The sequence below is a fragment of the Lissotriton vulgaris genome, chromosome 2_1, assembly GCF_964263255.1.
Source record: "Lissotriton vulgaris chromosome 2_1, aLisVul1.2, whole genome shotgun sequence".
NCBI lineage: Eukaryota > Metazoa > Chordata > Amphibia > Caudata > Salamandridae > Lissotriton > Lissotriton vulgaris.
Window position 1 is genome coordinate 1,760,035,848 of NC_141687.1, and position 15,599 is coordinate 1,760,051,446.

The following is a 15,599-nucleotide window of genomic DNA, read 5'->3' on the forward strand; positions in this document are numbered from 1 at the left end:
CAAAGATAGTTTCATAGCAGGCAGACCGTGTAGGTTATACGATGTAAGGTTTATTGGATAAGATAAGTCTTATTTACAGGTTGCAAGATGAATGTATAAGCCCTACCAAGAGCAGCATCCTACGGCTCAGCCCACTTTCTGCAACTGACACTCTCACAGGCCAGGCACTCATCAACATTCCATTACATCACACACACGGGCTGAGCAGCAGGTAACTGGGACACTAAAGGAAGAATGTAATAAACTTAAATCAGGATATAACACCATCTCTGACTAATCTCTACTAAAGGTTGAAGGCATCAATATACAGCGAGGGCTAAACTCTGCTACAAGTTTGATTAAACAATCTTCGCAGTGAATAAGCTAAATCAAGTGGTAGCCTCTATCCATAGCTGTCTTTCAGACAGAGGATAACATAGCTATCCTTGGGGTAATCTTACTTTATGCTATGTAATGTTACGTCAAGGTTCAATCTTTATTTCAGTTAAAAAAAAAACATAAAAGGTTAACAATTCATAAAAATACAGTACAAGAGATCAACATCATATCGTGACAAACTTACAACACAATACCGCCAAACACACTAGACACTAGATAATAAATATATCAAAAATTTCGCAACTTGGCATTAAAGTTAAAAATAGATTAAAAAAATAGGTATGAGGAATATTACATTTCAGGCTTACAGAACGAAATTCAGCTATAAAATTCAATAAAAACATCTAGGATAATATGTATCTATCTATCTATCTATCTTAGCATTTGTATAGCGCGCTACTCACCCGGAAGGGTCTCAAGGCGCTAGGGGAGAGGGGTACGTTACTGCTCGAAAAGCCAGGTCTTAAGTTGCTTCCTGAAGGAGAGATGGTCCTGGGTTAGTTGAAGGTGGATGGTGAGGGAGTTCCATGTCTTGGCAGCCAGGTAGGAGAAGGATCTTCCTCCGGCGGTGGTTCTGCGGATGCGTGGAACGGCGGCGAGGGCTTGGCTGGTCGATCGTAGCTGGCGGGTGGGCGTGTAGAAGGTCAGGCGGTTGTTGAGGTACTTGGGGCCCAGGTCGTGGAGAGCCTTGTGTGCGTGGGTGAGGAGTCTGAACGTGATCCTCTTGCTGACGGGGAGCCAGTGCAGGTTTCTAAGGTGGCCGGAGATGTGGCTGTGTCGGGGGATGTCCAGGACGAGTCGTGCGGAGGCGTTCTGGATGCGTTTGAGTCTTTTCTGAAGTTTGGCTGTGGACCCGGCGTAGAGGATGTTTCTATAGTCCAGTCGGCAGGTGACAAGTGCCTGGGTGACCATCTTCCTGGTTTCGGTGGGGATCCATCGGAAGATCTTTTGGAGCATGCGCAGGGTGTTGAAGCACGATGATGAGACGGCGTTGACTTGTCTGGTCATCGAGAGGGAGGAGTCCAGGATGAAGCCCAGGTTGCGTGCGTGGTCCGTTGGCTTGGGAGTGGTGCCCAGGGCAGGGGGCCACCAGGAGTTGTCCCAGGCGGAGGGCGATGATCCCAAGATGAGGACTTCCGTCTTGTCTGAGTTCAGTTTCAGGCGGCTGTTCTTCATCCACTCGGCGACATCTTTCATCCCTTCGTGTAGGCTGGTTCTGGCGGTGGCGGGGTAGTTGGTGAGGGAGAGGAGCAGCTGGGTGTCGTCGGCGTAGGAGATGATGTTGAGATTGTGTTGGCGTGCGATGGCTGCGAGGGGGCTCATGTAGACGTTGAAGAGGGTGGGGCTGAGCGAGGATCCTTGTGGTACGCCGCTTGTTTCAATAGTAAGTGTAAAGACTAGTCTGTAGGTAATTATACATTTCATTTTATAACCATAAAATCCATGTGCCAAATTCATTTTGTTTCTAGTATAGCAACCTAAAATTTCAGGCTTTCCCTTTTCCTTATTAAATGTAACCAAACAGGTATCTACTAACGCTAAAAACCACTGTTTGCATGGTATCAGATCGTAATAATCTTTCTGCCTCATGGCAGGATCTAGTGCCATGGAATCGGCAAATAGGTTTAATCCATTTCCTCTTACATCGTAAATAGGCTTGGCAGAAGAACAATAGATGCAATTCGTTTTCTATTGAGCCTAAATTACATAAAAGGCATCTACCCTCCTCTGCTTCACCTGACATCAATTTCACTGTATTTGCCTTTATCTGCAGGACACCATACCGAAATTTCAAATATAGAGATTTGGCTAACTGTGGTTGTATTTCGTCTAGAAACGGCTCAAACTTCCAAATAGATTTTATTAGGAGGAACCGTGTTGTCAATGAGCCCACAATACAGAAGCGAGATGAAGAATCTTGTATGAAAGTCCAATAAACTTGCTGCAAAAGCTTTTTCGAAGCCAATGTCAAACCAGAGGGCTCCTCCCAAAAGTGCTTGGGTCCCAATTTAAAAAAAAGTCATGTGAGGGCTTCAGCCAAATCAAACCAGTACCTCCTTTAAGTCTCAGAATTTCCTCAAGCCCCTCTCTATAATGAATGTGTTCATCTGTCGACCATAAGGGAACCCAAAATAATAATGGCCTTAGGTTTGCCTGATTGTCTATACAATGAAAATTTAAGTCCATTAGAACTGGGGTTAGCGGTGTACGAATCGGAAGGCCTAAGAGTTTCATTAGAAACTTGTTTTCACCCACCTTGAATGTATCATTCATGTGGGGGCCCCACAGCTCTGCCCCGTATAATGATGCAGATTGCGCCTTGTATTTGTATACTTCAAGAGCAGGTGAAACTGCTTTAGACAAACTACTTTCAACTTTTCTTATTATTGGGAAGGTGTTTTGGAGTAATATAGTTTTACTTTTTTCTAACTGTGGTCTCCAAGTCATTTTTGTGTCTAAAGTAATACCTAAATAGTTAAGATCGTGCACGTACTCAATCTTCTGGTTATTAACAGTTACGTTTTTTCTAATTGTTTTGTGTGGGTTAACTGCCATATATTTAGTTTTACTAGAGTTTATTTCTAAACCCTTCGCTTCACAGTATGTCCCAAAAATGTTTATTAAGCTTTGCAAGTCTTTAGGGGTTTGGGAAATTAAAATCATATCATCAGCAAAGAGGAGTGCCGGTACAGGCACCCCCCCTAGCTTGGGAGAATCGTGTTCACAACTCAAAAGGTATTCAGGGATGTCGTTGAGGTGTAGCGAGAATAAAGTAGGGGCCAACACGCATCCCTGCCTTATGCCCCTTTTAACCTGAATAGGCTCAGTAAGTTCACCCAATGTACCCAATCTAACTCTTGCCTAGATATCTTCATGTAGTCTTATTATCTGCAGGAGAATGTCTTCAGTACCCCCTGGTTTTTTAGAGACTTCCAGAGGAGATTTCTGGGGACGAGGTCAAATGCTGCCTTTAAGTCCACAATGGAGATATATAAGTAACCCTTTTTGAATATTGTGTATTTCCAGGGTATACAAAGAAATCTAAAAACCTGATCAGTCGTACTAGTCTTTGTTCTGAAGCCTGCCTGTAATTTTGATAAAATATTGTGTTCCTCAATCCAATCGGTCAATTTATTTAAAATTTGCCTTGCATGTATCTTCTGTACAACGTCTATTAGACTAATCGGTCGGTAGTGTGAAGGGCTGTGGCGCAAGCAGACACATGATGACTAAACATTCAGAGGTGCAGCGCATGAAAAGAAAGACACATAATGCATCAAACATTCAGAGGTGTCAAGAGTAAAGCAATAGCGCAAAAATCACATGAGGCCTAAGAACCTTCAGAGGTGCAGGAATACCACATGATGCAAAAGATCACATTCAGAGGTGCAATAACCATACCATTGCGCAGACTCCCATAAGCCACCACCTGTGGCAGTCCCTAGGCCAAGGGCCTTGTTGGGGCTCAGACGCCCTGAGTCTCAGTGTCAGGGTTGCGCTGCCATGCAGCGCCAGTCTTAAAGTTCAAAAAGCCTAAACGTGGCAGGTGCCCACTAAGTGCTGGGCACCTGGAGAACAAAAGAACTGCGCCAGGGCCCTCACTGGCCCTTAGGAGCAAACTGCGCCCAGGCTGGAGCCACACAGGCTCTAAAACACATACACTGTGCACGTTGGAGCCACACAGGCTCTTAAAAACACATATGGCCCCTCTGAGCCACACAGGCTCTCTCAGCGTTGGGGCGACCCACTGCCATCCGGGGCCGCCCTGACTCTCCAGTCACTTCATAGAATGCCCCCAGCGCCTCTCAGGGCACGAAATACAAACACAAATGGGACGGGGAGCCTCTCCGGGCTCCGTGCACGTTGGGGCGACCCACTGCCAACCGGGGCCCCCCATGAAGCCTTCATGGCTTCCTGCTGGCACTCTGCAACGTTGGGGCGGCCCACTGCCATCTGGGGCCGCCCTTGAAGCCCTCGTGGCTTCACACCCGCAAGAGCGCAAGCTCCCGCTACTGCGAGGGGGGGGGGGGCGGACACCGACAATGTGTCCCGGCGCCCCTCCCCCTCGTCTGCCCCACTCACCGGCAATCTTCCTCTGGTGTCGGCAGGCTCTTCGTGAGGCAGCGCGGGGTTCTCCATGACACCGGAGCCCCGCCTGCAGCTGCCCTCCTCCTCGCACCGCCAGGCTTCTCCTGGCTGCCGGTCTTCCTCCTGCAGCAGGGCTCCCTCGCATCACGGGAGCCCTGCGATCCGGCCGCCATGCTGCCTCCTCTCTCTCTCTCCCCTCGCGGTCGCCACTCCTCGGCACCCGGGCTGCGGGGGCGGGACTTCCGGCCGGCCGCGCTGAGATTGGCCGGCCGGCCAGGTACTTCCGGGTCGCTGCGGGCAGCGCAGCGGCCCTTCTCCTTTAGGCAGGCAGGCGGGCAGGCATTAAAGATATTGGCGTGGGCAGCCGAAATTTAAATATAGTCGCAAATAAGCGAGGTGGGCACTCGCCAGGCTGGCAAAGCGCTCCTCAGCGCTATAATCAAAAATAAAGCGCTCGAAAGCGCTATGGGCAATAAAGCGCTCCCAAAGCGCTAGAATAAAAAGTACAAAGGGTCCTTCCAGCAATGCAGCTCCACCATGCTGCACAAAGGTCCAGAGAGTCCCAGGGGGCAAAGCAAAGTCCCCCCCATCAGCCCAGCAAGGCAGAGGGGTCCCCCAGGAGTCCAGGAAAGTCCATCAGGTGCCCAGGGCTGGGCAGAGCCAGGGATTCCCCTGAGCTCAAGCAGCAGCAGCCCCTGGCAGATTCAAGTTGAAAACAAGAACAATTTGGAAGGGGATACAACCCCTTTTTATACTGTGCAAAACCTTTGAAGTTCTTTGAAGTCCTTTGAAGCAGGCAGTGTGAGAACCAGCTGGACTGGTTTAGAGGGAAGTCCCCTTCAGTATCAGGGACAGAGGTGTCAGTCGCCCAGCGGGAGGTGGAGCCAGCTTTGTAGTTACACAGGAACAGCCCTTCACTATCAGGTGCCATCTCCTCCCACTTCCCTGGCAGCAGATGCTGCCTTTCATCCATGGGCTGACTCAGACAACCTCCTGGGCTCTCCAGCCCCTGTCATCCTCAAACCAGACAGTCAATCCACAAGCAGGCCCATGCACTCTGGGCCAGGCTCACCAGCCAATCACACGCTAGCACCAACTTACACAAATATGCCAACTTCCAAAAGTAGGACTTCTAGACTAGACACAGCCATGTCGCATACATCATCTTGCAGCATTCATTCTCACGAGTTCTCTCATACCAAACTCGCCCCTGCACTCCCCACGCATCAGGAACTACCATGGGCATACATATTCTCCATTCATTCCTATGGGAGGGCAGGTCACTCACCATTCATCCACAGAGAGCTCAAGCACTTTACACTGTACCACAGTGAAAAAGTGCGCAGAGGCCTAAAATCACCAATACCAGGTTCCATAAATAGGCTAGGAAAACGCAAAAAGTCTAGGGGTGAACCTGCCTAATGGGCCGGGTCCAACAGCCACTAATAGAGACGGACCTGCTAATATCTGAGCCGTTTCTAAGGCGGTTTCTAGAGTTGGACCAACAACTTCTGACCTTTGTGATTCTGGCAATAATGACTCAACATTGATGTCAGCAGAAGAGGGAGCAGGTCCAAGGGCAGGGACAGGATCGGTGGAGATACTCGTGGGGACTGACATAGCACGATCCTCTAAGAGCTCAAGTACCTGTGGTATGGCCTTGAAATAAGAACGTAATGAAGGAGTAATTTTAGATCCAAAACTAAGCACAGCCTTAAGGTTCTTAGTAGTTTTAGAAGACCTTGTCTGTTTGGACTTCACCTCAGTGGATAAATACGATGAGGGCTTCTTTACAACCACAGGGCTCACGGCCAAATCTACACCCAGGGAGACAGCCTTTACCAATACTTCTTTCTTTTTCCGCCCGCGTTTAGATTTATCTTTGCTTGGGTGTTGGGAAAGCTGAGAATACTCAGCCTGCACTGCCGGGGAAACTAGTAAAACTTTGTTACCCTCCTTGTTATCCTCCTTACTGCTCAGATCTAAACCAGACTCCTCTGGCCCCTCTACTGCTACAGTGTGGACCGGCTGGACTGGCTGGGCTCTTCTCCCCGCTGCCTCGTAGCGCTGAAGTCCTTGAGAGTCGCTTGGAGGTGCATGCATGAGAATCCGTGCCGTTCTGCCCCTTCTCAGCTCCAGGACGGCCAAAGTCCAAAGGCACAAGCCCAGGCCCAGCGGAGTCGGCGGTGAAGCAGGAAACGCTGAAACTGCCTCGGAGGAACACCGCGGAATACGCGCCCAGCCGCGAGCTGCGCGGTGAAAATCAGGCATAGGGAAGGAAGACAGACTTCTCAGTGGGAACAAAGTTTCGGGACCGCGTTTTTCGCCTGACAGCATCTTCAAATCATTTTTTACCTTATTTTATCTACAGCAGAATCATGCGAGTATCGCAAAAGTCAAGAGCCATGCATTCTCGATACCGGCAGGACAGAGCGGCTTCTAGCGGGAGCTCAGACACGGAGCACCGCGGCAGCTAAGCAGGCTGCCGCCATGTTTTCCCCACCCCTGGATGGCATTCTTGTCTCACGTTTACATATTATTATAATTCAGATAAGAACATATCTATACATGACACTGTGTATTAAAAACAAGGATTAAAAGCACAGAATAACAGTAGATTGATTTAATAATAAAGTGCCACGTGCCCTCACATCGTGTCTCAGAAATGAGCCTACATGTAAACATATTTCACTGTCAGACAGCTGGAGAATTGATGAAAACATTGCTCCACTCTGTCTAATATCACGGTGTCTCCTTTTAAAAAGTGAGGAAAAAATAGCCTTGTATACAATTCACACAATTTACAGAACAGTAAAAAGTGTATCATGGTTTGAACTGTCTTATTATTAGACGGGCAGGAATTAGCAGCAAGATTCAATTGGTACCCAGAAGGAAAACACAATAAGTATTTAACCATATCAGCATGAAACCTAAATAGCAGTGAACGCTCCCATCTCCCACAAGGCTGTTCTAAATAAACAGACGGTAGCATGCAGATACTCTGGGACAAATATGCGGTTATCAATGGTTTCCGGACTACACTTTTAAGATGGCTTTCACGTGCTATGTTATAAAAAGCGATGGCTACTTCCTTTTTATTAAAAGTAGAGCATAAATCTCTCATTGTAAAAGCTCGCTCCACACCAATTTTCCCAAATTCTGATTTAATATATGCCAACCACGACATTCTGAGGCCATTATCACAGGAGATACAGTAATTTATTATTTCTCTTGTAAGCGATGCCTGCTCATTACTCCATACAGATAACCAAAGTAACAATGGCCTCATTCTGATAAAATTGGTTATGTGTAACAAATGTAACTCTCTATGACAGATGAACTGGGGGGAAGAAAGTGGTACGCCCAGCAAGCGCCTGCAAAACCTATTTTCCTATGATTGTATGGTTATGCAGTTTGCACCCCCCAAATGGACCAACCGTAGGTAGCAATTGGGATTGCATTGGGTCTTATATATTTGCAACATCGCTTTCAGCTGCCCCTGCCTTGAGGTTAAGGAAGGGAAAGTAATGGTCTAATTACCTTTGAGAATAACATTCTACGATGTGCATTATTTGGTGACCAAGCACCAGAGGCTGAAAACATAACTCCTAAGAATGGGAAGCTATAGAGAGTTATTGCCTACTTGCACAGAAGACACTTGAGTGCAACGTCGCCCACATGCCATAATATGAGATTTTGTGAAATTTGTTCGAAGATCTAGATTAGTGATAAAATCGATGAATGCTGACACTAAAAGGTGTAGTGCCTTGGGGGTCCGAGCCAATAAAACTGTGTCATCCGCATATAAAAGTGTAGGCAGGGAGTTCTCTTTGACAGACAGAACATCACTAGTTAAGGGAGCTAGAGATGGGTGGAGGTTGGTAATGTGTAGTATGAACAGAAGCGGGGCTAACACACACCTCTGTCGAACATCCCTGCCAATCTCCCTACCCTTGGACACATTCCCATTATCATTTATTCTGACTGTGGCTCTCACGGCCCATGGAGAAATGCAAGAATAATGAACAACTGGGGCTTCCATGTTCCATAGTTTCGACAAGTTCACAGTGGAAAGCAGTACTTAGATCCATAAATGGTATGCATAAGGGCACATGCTTAACGACTGTGTACTTACCTACTATTAGGTTCAAGTTGATACATTGCTCAATCGACCCTACTTTACTCCTAAATCCATATGGGGGTGATATAAGACTTTGGGTCCAATCCTGACTCAATGAAAAATAACACACCCCAGGACTTTTACAGTTGTGTCGATTAACGATATTGGTCTGTAGCAACTGGGGTCTTCTCGGTTACCTTTCTTAAATATAGGGATGATTATAGAAGCACACCAGGAGTCTGGTATATCTGTATTGGGTAGTTTACTAAACACTTTGTTAAAGTAGGAGCCCACAGTTTGGTATTGAGTTTGAGTAAATCTACTGGTACTCCGTCTGGCCCGAGGCTTTACCACCCATACTTCGGGATAGGGCCTCTCCGACCTCCTCTATCGCAATTCTGACATCTGTTAGCTTTCAATCATTTATAGTAAAAGTATCTAAGGCACCTGCGTCCGTCCGCAACCCCCGAGGTGGAGGGACCGTCCACAGGGGCAACGGCGGTCTCTCCGGTGGAATTAGGATGTGACCGCCACCCTGGCAGTCACATCCCGAATATTTAACATTGCTGCGAGTGCTGCTTCAAGCAGCACCCGCTGCAAAGTTAAATATGCATGCTGTGCATTTGCATGCACAAAGCGGCAGGCACCTCGCGGTGCCTGCCGCATTGTGCATGCAAATGCAGGGGGGTCCCATTGCATTGCCGCCACGGAAAGGCATGTCCTGCAGCTTATCCTAATATGGCTGGCGGTGTCTGATAGTCTGATAGACACCGCCACCATATTTTAACAATTTTAAAGTGCCATGTGCTAATTTGTGCCAATCAATGTATTGGTGCTTTAATTACCAGCTTTCAACCTATATCAACATACTTAATGGCAGTTTGATCTCAGCCCCACATGTACTTGATTCAAAATATAATAGGCAAAAGCAAAGAAAGTGTCACGTGCCTAATTAATAATGTCCTACAAACTTCCCATTTCTATCGTCATCAAGGTACACCCTCCTTACCTATTTTATACTTTTAAACAGATACCTGAATGTACCACATTCATTATATCATTCAACAGATTTCAGGTATTATCCGTTAAACTCTATATAGGTGTTTTCGGCTACTGGTCACCTTTCATTAGCAGCATAAATAATACCATTGAGCATGTCTCCCTGAGTACTTATTTCAAAGTGCAAAATGCAATACTGTTAAAGTGTTAAGTGGCAAGTAATAAGCAGAAGTCTATTCTCACATTTCAATTCCACATTTCAATTTCACCTTGAATACTTCCACATGAATTGATATATAAGTTTGAGAAATTATACAATGCCTCATTAAAGTGCTTAATGCCTATATCCCCTCAGGTCCAAAGAAGTACACATCATTCCATCCAATCTGAAACAGGCTTCCATATTTCCAGACCTTTCTTTTTTTGCCCCAGCTTCCCTTGCGTCCATAGATAGCCTTTTCTAAATTATATGTAGCCATCAGCCGCGCCAGCCACATCTGGATAGAAGGAGGTGACCGGTCCAGCCATGATGATGCAATACATAACCTATTCACCACCATTGCTATTATCACAATTGCACCTCCTTCTTTTTCTGTTAGGCTCGTTATTCCCAGCAGAATTGCTGACGCGTTCACCTCTATCTGTAGTAATAGTATCTCCTTAAGAAACCTCCCTATGTCTTTGATCAGGGGGGTCAGCTTGTCACATGTTGCATATGGATAACATCCGCCTTATAATGAGAACATTGCGGCCAATAAGTTCCCTTTCCATTGCTCCATTTTGCTATTCTAGTCCTATAAAATTGGACTTGGAGTTTGGCCGGTATTAAAATTGTCTGGGTATTTTGAATTTTTTTTTGAAACGTGACCCTTGAAATCTCTAATCTTTCTTGCCACTTAGCAGAACATATTTCCATGTCATCTTTAGTATGCTCATTCAGAAGCTTATAAATGGTCCCAATTCTAGGAGGGGTGGGCACAATAATTATGTCCATTAGTTTGCTTCTCTCAGGTAAATCCCCAAAAATTTGTAGAAAATCCCTGATCTGGAATAATTAAAAAAAATCCCTAGATGTAAGGCTGAATTCAGTTGCTAATTCCGGATACGATCTAATACCCTCCTGAGAATAAAAATAGCCTAAATGTTTAATACCTAGTTCAACCCAGTTCTTGAAAGTTATATCATTAAAAATATCCGGTAAATTCTCATTTTGCTCTAATGGGATATAATAGTTGAGCTTTCCCACCCCACTAAGACGTCGTATTACCCCCAAGATTTTAAAGGCCGTAAGTAGTGTCTTGAACCGTACCCTTTTATAATAGCCATAGCTTAATTGGTGCTACAGGCATCTCCATGCCTCTTGACCTATCACCAGTTCCCATATAGTGGGGGATTTAAAAACTCTAACGCTATGATCCATATTTATAAGAGTCAAAAAGTGTGTAAGTGATGTTGCCCACCAATATAACTTCAGATTGGGAAGCGCTTAACCTCCACGCTCGATAGGTAGTGCTAAACATGTATATGCTCTTCTTGGACAGGAATAGGACCAAATAAATTGCGAAAAAATCTTTTCACATTTTTTAAACCAAAAGACAAGTGGTATTGCTCTAAAAAAATATAACGTTTTTGGAAAATAAATAATTTCCTTACGTTGGTTCTGCCGATGAGAGTCAGATGTAAGTGATTTAATTTTTAACCCTTTCTTAGTATCTTCCGCACACTTACCCAGATTTTCGTTGACTACCTGATCCAGATCCGATTTGATTTTGACCCCCAGATGGTTCGCTTTTTGAACCACCCGTTTATCGTTAAACGTGCTAAATTTGTTTATTACTATTTGGGTTTTCTCCTGATTTAAGGCATAACCTGAGAGTGAGCTATATACCTGTGCCTCTTCTTCTATTAACCCTATAGCCTGTTCTGGGTGGGGGGTTACAATGGCTATATCGTCTGCATAGGCTAGAATTTTGCTCTCATGTTTATTACTCACTATTGGGGGAATATTCTGAGGTACCGCGAGTTTTTTAAGAAAAGGGTCTATATTCCCCGTGGAAAAGGCAGCGACAGAGGCTCAAAAACGGTGAGAGCAGAGCGGAATATGTTCTGATTAAGGTGAGCGGTTTTTTTTGAAGGTGTTCTTCTTTGTTTTTCCCCGCAATACGGAAAAGTAACCAAGTAAGACGAGGCGGCGGCGTTTTCACCAGCCCAGGAGAGCGTCCGGCACTAGGACCCAGGGGAGCAGAGGGGCGGCGAGAAACGTGAACGGAGACGGAGACGGAGACGGACCAGGAAGTGAAGGCGGCCGGCCGGCGGTGTGTAATGAGCCTGATCAGGCGATCTCCAGAATTCGATTCTGGACCAACGGGCTGCGAAGTCGGAGGTCCCTGTAACAACCCATCTGCGCAAAAGGAGAGGAGGTATTTCAGCGGAATAGCGCAGGGCTCAAGGGATTGGACCTTTGCATTGAGGCAAGCTAGGCGGCTGTTGGCAAGAGTAAGCCTCAGCTCGCCGCTAATTAATAACTTTGTGTATTGTGCCTCCTTAAAGGAGGAGGGTGAGGTGCAGGGGGGTGAAGAGAGGGGAGGACGGATACCGAAGCACCAGAGGAGTACTGTTGTGCTGAAACTCAGCAGTGGTGGGACAGCATGTAAGCTCCAGCGTTTGTTACAGGATAAGGGCATGGACTCTGAAGTTAGCACAATACCAGTGAATCAGCCTACTCACCTCAGGCAAGACGAGGAGGTAGTTACTTTTTCAGAGAATTTGGTGGGGGAGGCTGGTAAGAACAAGAATAAGACTGCCATCAAAGATAAGGGAAAGAGTAAGGTGCCTTCCAATATATCCTCAAACGTATCCTTCAAAGGTCTTTCCTCTCCCCCCCCCCCCCCACCTCTTCCCCCTTCCAAACCACCAGTTCGGAATAGGTATCAGTTAAGGTCCACGATACAGAAGTTAGGAGCTGAGGTACCCGTCGCTGTCTCTACAGGTGTCATCCCAATCTCCCCGATAGGAAGAAGAAAGAGGAGTAGTAGGAGTAACATCGTGGGGGAAGTGACTAAGCAAAAGCAAAGGCAGAAGCAGAAGCTGAAGCCACTAAAGACCTGCGGGACTGTCCCCAAGCCCACACCCTCTTTAAAGGCTTACTTTAAAATAATGGAGAAGGTGGTTGACACCCCATTAGGGGGAGGGAGTGCCCCCTGCTCCAGTTCACCAGGATCATCGGGTCCGTCTAGTCACTCCACATCTAAGGGCTTAAAAGCCACAGACCCTCAAAGTGTCAGAGATGTTTCGGATCATACTTCTCCTGATATACCAGGTGTTTCTTTCGCAGTGACTCTAAAAAACAGCTACACGGTTCTGGGACAGTTAGAGGACGTGACAAATCAAGAGAGCCAGGAGAGGTTAGAGGAAGAGCCAGTGCAAGAGGATGAAATCAGAATAGAGGGTGGACCTTCTGGTCAGACGTCGGCACAGGCCACCCAGGCCAGCACCCTATCTTCTGCTAGATCGTTAGAGATAACCCCGGACGCAGGCTTGTCACAGGTGGGAGCTCTGCTTCTAAGTCTTAGAGAGGATTTGTTGACAAAACTTGATCAGAAATTTGACACATCTGAGGCTAACCAAAAAATCATTCATGATCAGTGCGCCAGTCTGGAGCAAAAATTGGTGGATGTCAGCAAACGCACCGAGGTGCTGGAGGAAGATGTCAGTTTCTTAAAAGGAGCCTCTCAGAGACATCAAAGAGACATTGAGACACTAAGAGCGCGAAATAGAGACCTTCAGATGGATGTAGAATGATTAGAAATCCACTCAAGAAGGAACAATCTGAAATTTTTAAAAATTCCGGAAGGGCTGGAAAATGGGGATGTCAAAGCCTTTATATGTAAAATTCTCAGAGAGGGCGTCCTAAAAGACAGTCCAGAAATAGATCTTGAAAGAGAGATACAAAGAGCCCACAGAGATCCTTTTAGGCAACGCACAGGGAGGTCAGAGCCTCGAAAAATGTTGGTGAATTTCTTATCCTTTTCGGTTAAAGAATTGATTCTGAGTAAAGCTCTGAAGGAAAAATCTCTACAATTAGGTTCAGCTAACTACCTGATTCGTTCTGATGTGGGGAAGATAACAGCACAAAGGCAGTGGGAGCTGGGGAGTCGAATGCCCGATCTGAGGAGTTTAGGGGCTCAGGTGCAGATGAAGTTCCCCGCCTTTTTGAGAGTAGTTTGGAAAAACAAAACTCATAACTTCAATTCAGTACAAGAGGTCGACTCCTTCCTCATCTTGATGCGTGAAAGTACATTTGAGGAAGAAATATAAGCCTCTGAAAAACCCCTGGGGTGTGGAGAGCAAATTTAAGTTAGATCATTAGCTTAGAATCTAAGCAGCACGTGTTTCAAGGTGATAAATGGTGTGTGCAGGGTCATTGGGTCTCAGGGTGCGAGCAGATTCCAAGAATAAGGAAATAAATGGCAAAGTAAATCAGGAAGTTAGAATAAGAAGGAAAAATAAAAAGAGGGTTATAATGTAAAAGAGGGTGAAAAAAAAAAAAAAAAAAAAAAAGAATTCTCTTTCAAGATAAGGGGTGGTTAATTTGTTCAACTCGGAAATAGTGGGGAACAGTGGGGAAGAGGGGATGAATTGATTAATCTATCTAGCCTTTGTCGCATGTACATAGAAAAATTAATCACGTAAGGGTTTCCACCCGGAAGTCTGGTGAGCTCCCGACTGGCGACAAGATCGCCATAGGAGTAAATGGGGGGGTTCCTCTGGGGAGGGGGGGAGGAGGGAGTGGAGCAGGGGAAAAAAGTAAAATAAATCCTCATATTGGTTTGAAAATAGTTCATGTTCAGGTAGGGACTAGGCTCAAAATGCTTAAAGGGATCATAGAGAATTATGGCCGATACCACAAATAGCATAAAAATTATAAGCTGGAATGTTAATGGGTTAAGGGACAGGTCTAAAGCAAGAAGGGTTATAGATTTTTTGTTCAGATCAGGGGCTCATATTTGTTTATTAGAGGAGACGCATGTAGAGAGGGAAGAATGTAGTCAAATATTCGGGAGATGTGGATGGGTCCAGGACATTATTTCCTCGGGACAGAGCGGGAGTACACGGGGGGTGGCTGTGATTATTAGAGCAGGCTCAGGGATTAGGTTGTTAAAACACGACACAGACATTTCAGGCAGATGGTTGATAGCTTCTCTGATGGTGGGAAGTGCCTCCTTGGTCTGCGCAGTATACTATGGCCCGAATCTAGACGCCCCTGGGGCCCTGATAAAACTTAAAACTAACTTAATAGAGACAACAGGCCCGATAATTGTAGGGGGAGACTTTAATCTTATTTTTGATAGAGATCTTGATAGAACATCGAGAGTGAAGTTTTCCCCCCCCAAAAAAAAAAAATTGTCTAGAACTTAAGAACATCATGAGGGATTTTAATTTGATGGACATTTGGAGATCCAAAAACCCAGGGGGAAGAGATTACTCTTTCTACAGTAGAAGATATGGGCACCATTCGAGGATAGATTTTTTCCTGGTAGACAAGAACCTCTCATCGGCAGTCGATTCTGTATCTTATGTCCCTGCAATTCTGTCAGACCACTCAATGGTGGAAATGGTAGTCAACATGATTCAGAAAAAACATCATAGGAGATGGACACTGGATCGGACGCTGCTGCTGGAAGAAAGAGTGCGACAGGATTTAGTTACCCAGTCTGAAGAATTTTTTAGGGTCAATACAGGGTCAGCAAATAAACAAATTGTCTGGGAATCGTATAAAGCTTTCTCCCGAGGCCTATTAACAACTCTGATGATCAGGAGGAATAGACTGAGGAAAGAGAAAAGGGAAGCAAGGATTTCTAGAATCAAGCTTAAGGAACAGGAGTTACAGAGGGCATCGGCAGAGGAGTCGGACAACAGGCAAATACTTCAGAGAGAGCTGGATTGTCTGCGAGCAGAATTTCAAGCAGGGTTGGACAAGGACCTAAAAGAAAAGTGGGACATTAGTAATTTA

The 15,599-nt window shown here is 45.8% G+C and overlaps 1 protein-coding gene across 1 annotated transcript in view; it reads right to left on the minus strand.

The window, feature by feature from the left end:
• Positions 1-15,599, minus strand: part of LOC147733250 (mucin-2-like) — a 596,915-nt gene that overhangs the window by 41,558 nt on the left and 539,758 nt on the right. The window lies entirely within an intron of this gene.